A 7,080-nucleotide genomic window follows, 5' to 3' on the forward strand; every position below is an offset into this window, starting at 1 on the left:
CAAACTAGAGATACTTTGACTCTAGACAAAACTTATATGTAGGCTAAAAAGGACCAGAAAGAGTATTTTCTAAATTTACTACTATTCATGCACATGTATTTAAGCTTGAGAGCAGAAAGTATAGGATGTTGTAACACAATAGTGGTCAGCTAGCCACTTGTCCCTTTTTTTAGCATCAGTACAGACACAAGCGCTCATATTAAGATTTACGAAGTCACCGTAGGCGCTTCATCGTCGACGGGAACGTCTCTTCCCACTGAAAGCGCATCGCCGGAAATCCTGAAATAAATTTAGGAATAATGCGAGCACCAGGATTTGAACCCTGGCGGGTTGGGAATACCACTATCCACCTAACCAACTCAACCACAGGTTGATTCGCGTCACTTGTCCCTTCTTAGGGCGTGATTTTGAATCCCACCCACCCACCCAATGCAACGTGCCAACGTGTGGCATTGCGCAACCCTTATTTTTGTATACATGGCAACCGCGATGTTTATGTTCAGTTTAGAATAATATGGCAAAAAAGCCCATGCAAAAATTACTTACTTTGATCAGTTTTGTGTCTTATATGATCAAATAAACGAGTTTATGAACTAAATTTAATCAGTTTTCGAGTTCTTGGCCTAAAGTGTGCAACCACTTTGAGATAATGGCAACCGCGATGTTTATGTTCAGTTTAGAATAATATGGCAAAAAAGCCCATGCAAAAATTACTTAGTTTGATCAGTTTTGTGTCTTATATGATCAAATAAACGAGTTTATGAACTAAATTTAATCAGTTTTCGAGTTCTTGGCCTAAAGTGTGCAACCACTTTGAGATAATGGCAACCGCGATGTTTATGTTCAGTTTAGAATAATATGGCAAAAAAGCCCATGCAAAAATTACTTAGTTTGATCAGTTTTGTGTCTTATATGATCAAATAAACGAGTTTATGAACTAAATTTAATCAGTTTTCGAGTTCTTGGCCTAAAGTGTGCAACCACTTTGAGATAATGGAGTAATAACGCATTTCATTCCGAAATAATCCACCACTGAAGTCCAAATCAGTTCCCAAACATTTGGAGACAAACAACTGCTACTGGGTAAAGAACGACATAGCAGCGGTTAACACAGCAGGTACCGATGCTTGCCAACAGGATAAAGATCGCTAGGACTAACAATTAAACATAGAAATTAGAAGGACAAGATTCGTCCACACTGCAAATTACTCGCAAAACAGAAAGCATTGATCCTTTTCCTTTCACTGGCTGGTGAATGCACTGCTCCCCTTCATGCCTTGACTGAATCTTTTCCTCCCTGCTTCTTGGCTGTGAGAAACTCAACCAGCCCGAGGAGCGCAATGTCGGCGTCCTCGTTCCGCAGCAGCATCTCGGACACCTCGGCTGGCGTCACCTCCACCTCGGCAAGCAGCTCCTGTATCTCCGGGAACAGAGGGTGGTCGTCGACGAGGAAGTAGTTCCGGGCTAGCGTCCTGAACGCCTCCCAGCCACAGTAGCCCATGTAGACGTGCATGTCCATGCGCCCAGGACGCAGCAGCGCCGGGTCGAGGCGATCCTTGTAGTTGGTGGTGAAGATGATGACGCGCTCCTTGCCGCTCGTCGACCACAGCCCGTCGATGAAGTTGAGCAGCCCCGACAGTGTGATACTCTGCCATTCCATGTTGGCATTCAGAGGCAGAATGTTCAGACACTCGTCAGAAGAAGATACTACTAATGTGTGTGTGTGTGTGTGTGTGTGTGTGTTCACCAATCAAAGATCGATGCTTGTTTTGTTCCTATGCAACGTACCTTGTTCGAGCAGTCGTCAGAGTCATCGTCGCCATGGCCATAGTCGGCCCGCGCCAGCGTCTTGCGCTCCTTGCCACCTTCCCTGGACGTGGCGCTGAAGCAGCAGTCGATGTCCTCGATGACAAGGATGGACCTGTTGGGCATGCCGATGAGCAGCTTCTGCAGCTCGGCGTTGTAGCGCACCTCGGAGAGGTCGAGGTCGTAGAGGTTGAAGCGGAGGTAGTTAGCCACGGCGGCCACCAGGCTGGACTTGCCGGTGCCGGGCGGGCCGTAGAGAAGGTAGCCGCGCTTTCCATGCCTTGCCGATCCGCCGGTAGTACTCCTTGCGCTTCAAGAACCTGTCGAGGTCGGCGATGAGGGCCTGCTTGGTGGGCGGGTCCATGGCGAGCGTGTCGAACGTGGCCGGGTGGTTGTGGCTGATCCCGCGTAACGACGAGCCCTCGTTCATGAAGATCTTGAGCTTGCAGTCCCGACGCCGCGCCTGCTCCACCGCGGCCGTGATGGAGGGCACGTACGTGCCCAGCGCCATGTCCGTGTGCTCCGCGTCGAAGGTGAGCTCCAGCGAGTCCGGGCCTTTGCGGCCTTCCCCCGAGACGGACGTCCACGTGAACCGGACGCCCTCGAAGACGTCGGTCATGGAGTCGCCGGTGTCCATGGACATGACCTTCCTGGCCCCGGCGCCGCTGAGGCAGAGCCGGCGCATGGACTGCGGGTCGATCCTGGTGGCGAGGTAGTCGTTGACGTCGTCGTAGAAGGAGTTCAAGTTGGCGCAGCTGATGGCGCAGCCGTCCAGGCGCTTGACGACGGTGCGGCGCTGGGCGGGCGGGGGCTGGAGGTGGCCGCGCACGAGCGAGGCGGCCCAGCTGACGACGGCGCAGAGGTCGGGCGGCAGGAGCTCCCGCGCCATGCCGCGCGCCAGCACGGCGTAGGCGGTCACGGACGCCGCCGTGGCCGCCGCCTTCTTGCACGTGTCCACCAGCTGTAGGCGGAGGGCGAGGAAGCCGCGGACGGGAGCTCCATTGGCGACGAGCAGCCAAGAGAAGAGGAGGCAGTGTAGGAAGTGTGCGCGTGTAGCTTCCTCTGCTCTGCCGAGAGGTCTCTAATTTTATCCCCACAGCGCGCTCACTGCGGTGTCGTTGTTCCATTGACCGTTGAATTTACGGCGCGCGGCAGTAAAAACAAGAGGGGGCGGACGGACAGGTGGCTAAAAATGGGAAGCGATTCGATTCAGATGATAGTTTGCAGGCCTTCCAGGGTTCCGGTTTGGTGATTGGCCTCGTCGGCGAGCGCGAGGAAAGCAGGAGGAACTCTGGAAAGCATGCATGGGGTTCATGTCATCTTCTATCAGCTCCCCTCTGGAGGCCTGCAGCAGCAGCAGCGGCAGCAGGCTGAAACTGTGAAAATAAAAAAGCAAGGGCAGGCTTTTCTTGGTGCCATATTGTCGCGTTCTGGAGGCATTGGTGAGCGGTGCACGCTACCCACATCTCTCTCTTTTCTCGCAGTCTCCTTGCCAATGAATTTTAATTAATTACAAAAAGTCAGGAAACCAAAAAAACACGAAGCAATTCTCAGAAATCCCACTAGGTACTGACCTACGAAATGTAAAAAAACCTTTGGATACAGTTTTGCCTTCTCACCACTAGTTTTTTTTAGGGGATTCTCATCACTAGTAAAGTAAGTAGTATATGTTGAAACCGTTGGGCCAGATTTTCATTTTGCACTTTAGTCCTTGTTTCCGATTCTTACGTGACTTTAGTTATCTCCGGCCCCACATGCCAAACTTCACCGCGGTAGATTTTTTTTTTGAGACAATCTCGCATGCTTTATTCATCGTCCATAATGTTTACAAAAAGAAAATCAAGATTTCCTAGTTGTCCTAGCCATACATGACGACCAAAATCTAAGGATATCTAGCAAGATTGTGAGCCTCGAAATTCAAGCTTCTAAACTCATGAACTACTTTACATGAAAGGAAAGAGTTTGCACGAAGTATTATTTCATGCACTATAGCTCCATAGCCAGCCGCCGAGTTCTTCTGCACATCTTCAACCACCTTCTTGCAATCTGTAGCAATTGAATAGAGTTCTCATATAAATCCTCAGCCAGAGATTGGCCTTCCCTTACTGCTATTGCCTCTAGTGTGCTCACATCCGTGATAAACTCGAGTTTTAAGATCGAAGCACCCAAGAAAACTTCCCTGTGGTCTCGGCACACTGCTCCCACGGCACCAAACTCCCCTTGCTGGGATACAGCCGCATCTACATTCATCTTTGCATGACCCTCTTGCGGAGGCATCCATGTATGCTGTCCCAAGCTAGCACGCTTCATAACACTGCCCGCTCCTCTATCGATCATCTCCAAATCCCTCAAAAGGAGAGTATAAAAGAGTTAGTAGTAAAAGGACTATCAAATATCTCTTCATGTATAGCTCTCCTTCTTGCTCGCCAGATTGCCCAAAGTGTCACCACCATTCTTATGAATTCCCCCTGCGGCAACGATTCATGCAATGTGAAGATCCAGTTTTTTGCATCCATAGAAAGATTGCCCAGCATAGTCTCCACCATATCCTCCGAGCACAGTGACCATATACTCCTGGCCATCACGCAATCTACTAGTGCGTGCTTCCAGTCATCTTGAGCAGAACAGAAAGCGCACACACTCGTAGCAGACATATTCCGGTGGTGTAGCACCCCGGCTGTTGGAATTGTTTCATGGCATAGTCTTCATAAGAATACCTTGATTTTTGATGGGACTTTAATGTGCCACAGGGACGTCCAGGCTACTTCTTCATCTGCCTCATTTGAGTGTCCTCCAACCGGTTGCAGTAATGCTTCGCCTTGCAGTTTCATTTTCAACAAAAATTTGTAGACTGACCTTACTGAGAAAACGCCTCGTTCGTCCTCCCCCAAGCCCAAAAATCATCAACTCTTCTAGTACACAGCGGGATTTTAAGTATCACATTTGCATCAACTGGCAGAAAAGTCGCACGAACCTTGTCCTCCTTCCACTTTGCCGAGGTTGGGTCAATAAGTTCAGCGACACGTGCTGGTCTATCCGCCGCCAGACACGCAATTGGTCTCATTAGGCCCGATCGGGGTAGCCAGTTTTGGTCCCATATTCGTGTCTCCTCTCCTGTTCCGATCCTCTGGATCAAACCTTGCACTAAAGCTCCTCTCCCGTCCAAGATAGATCTCCATATTTGTGAGGGCCTGCTGCCTAGCTCGGCCTCAAGAAAGGACGAGTCAGGGTAGTACTTGGCTTTCAAAATCCTGGCACTTAATGTAGAGGGGGTGTGTATGATCCGCCAAGCCTGTCTAGCCAGTAAAGAGAGGTTAAAAAGATCAATGTATCGAAAGCCTAGTCCTCCCAAATACTTCGGTTTAGTGCATACATCCCAAGATATCCAGCATGGTTTCCTCTTCCCTCTTTTACTTCCCCACCAGAATTGCCTGATCAGCGATGTGATACTTTCACAAATACCCCTAGGGAGCCTGAAACATGACATAAAATATACGGGTATAGCCTGAGCCACTGCCTTGATTAACACCTCTTTACCCGCATATGACAAAAGTTTCTCCATCCATCCTTTGATTTTCTCCCACACCCTGTCCTTTAGATACTTGAAAGTACCATTCTTAGCCTGCCCAACATCCGTTGGCATCCCTAGATACCGATCAGTGAGTTGCTCATCAAAAACCTGCAAAGTGTTTTTGATCCCGTCCCTTGTAGCCTGTGGGCAACCTTTGCTAAAGAAAATTGACGACTTTTCATTATTCACTCGTTGCCCCGATGCATTGCAGTATGTATCCAACAGGTTTGACACCACTTCTGCCCCTTCTGTTCTCGCCTTGAACAGCAAGAGGCTATCATCAGCAAAAAGCAAGTGGTTAACAACCGGAGCTGTCGGTGCCACTTGGACTCCTGTGAAAGCTGACGACTGAGGAACTGATTTCAGTAGGCACGAAAGGCCCTCCGCTGCTATCAAAAAGAGATAAGGGGAAATAGGATCTCCTGCCGAATACCTCTGCTCGGTGTGAACTCCTCCAACTTTTCTCCATTAAATAGAACCGAGAAAGAGACTGACTTGATCATATTCATTACCACATTAATCCACTGTTGAGCAAAACCAAATCTCTCCATCATTGCTTGTAGATAGTCCCATTCTAGCCTGTCATAGGCTTTCATCATATCTAATTTCAGAGCACAATGACTATTCTTCTTGGATTTACTCCCCTTCATAAAATGCAGACATTCATATGCCGTGATTATATTATCACTTATCAAATCTGCCCGGCACAAAAGCCGATTGCTCCTCTGAAATGATCTCCGGCAGTATTTGCTTCAGCCTGTTTGCAATCACTTTCGAAGTAATTTTATACAATACATTACACAAACTTATAGGCCTGAACTGAGTTAACAAGGTTGGGCTCATTACCTTTGGTATAAGAACCAAGAAAGTATCATTGATACACTCTGCATCCTCCTCCCCTCTGACTATCCGGAGAACAGCCATTGTAACTTCTGCTCCACACACATCCCAATGGCATTGATAAAAGTGAGCTGGAAAGCCATCCGAACCTGGGGATTTTGTGGGAAACATCTGGAAAAGAGCGGTTTTGACCTCTTCATCCGAATAATCTGCACAAAGTATACCATTCATCTCCGGGGTAACCTTTCTTGGAACATGGCAAAGAACAACCTCCATGTCCGTCACTCCCTCTGTTGTGTACAGATTCTTGTAAAAAAGCGTGACCATCTCCTTTAGTTCCTCCGGATCATCCACCTGTACCCCCAGTGAACTCATCAGGGCCTTTATCATGTTCTTTTTTCTCCTCATGCTCGCTCTCATATGAAAGAATTTCGTGTTCTTATCGCCCACCGAAAGCCACTCTATCCTTGATCGTTATCTCCATAGTAACTCTTCTCTGTGGTATAGTTCCACCAACCTTTCATTCACCTTCTTCTCCTCGTGACTTGGGCCCGAACGCCCCTGTTCATTGCGCATTTGCTCTAGCTTCTGTTTTAACTCCTTGATCTCCCTACGAACTGACCCAAAGGTCCTTCTGTCCCATCTCCTCAGATTATTTGACAGGTCCGCTAGCTTGATTTTTAGGTCCTCTACTCTCTCCCCGTCCAAAGAAGCCGCCCAGGAAGTAGCAATAGTGCTCCTCAGCTCCTCATGGGTCTCCCGGGCAATTTCATAGCGGAAATTTTGTCCTGTATTTGATCCCGTTGCGCGGCCGGGTTGAGCTCGAGCTGGATCAGGCCATGGTCCGATGTCGCGGTAGATAA

The 7,080-nt window shown here is 48.7% G+C and overlaps 1 pseudogene; it reads right to left on the reverse strand.

The window, feature by feature from the left end:
- Positions 1 to 1,005: 1,005 nt before the first annotated feature.
- On the reverse strand, positions 1,006 to 6,625 carry LOC125536737 (annotated as a pseudogene).
- Between the last annotated feature and the right edge of the window lie 455 nt (positions 6,626 to 7,080).

This window comes from Triticum urartu, chromosome 2 (assembly GCF_003073215.2).
Source record: "Triticum urartu cultivar G1812 chromosome 2, Tu2.1, whole genome shotgun sequence".
Classification (NCBI taxonomy): Eukaryota; Viridiplantae; Streptophyta; class Magnoliopsida; order Poales; family Poaceae; genus Triticum; species Triticum urartu.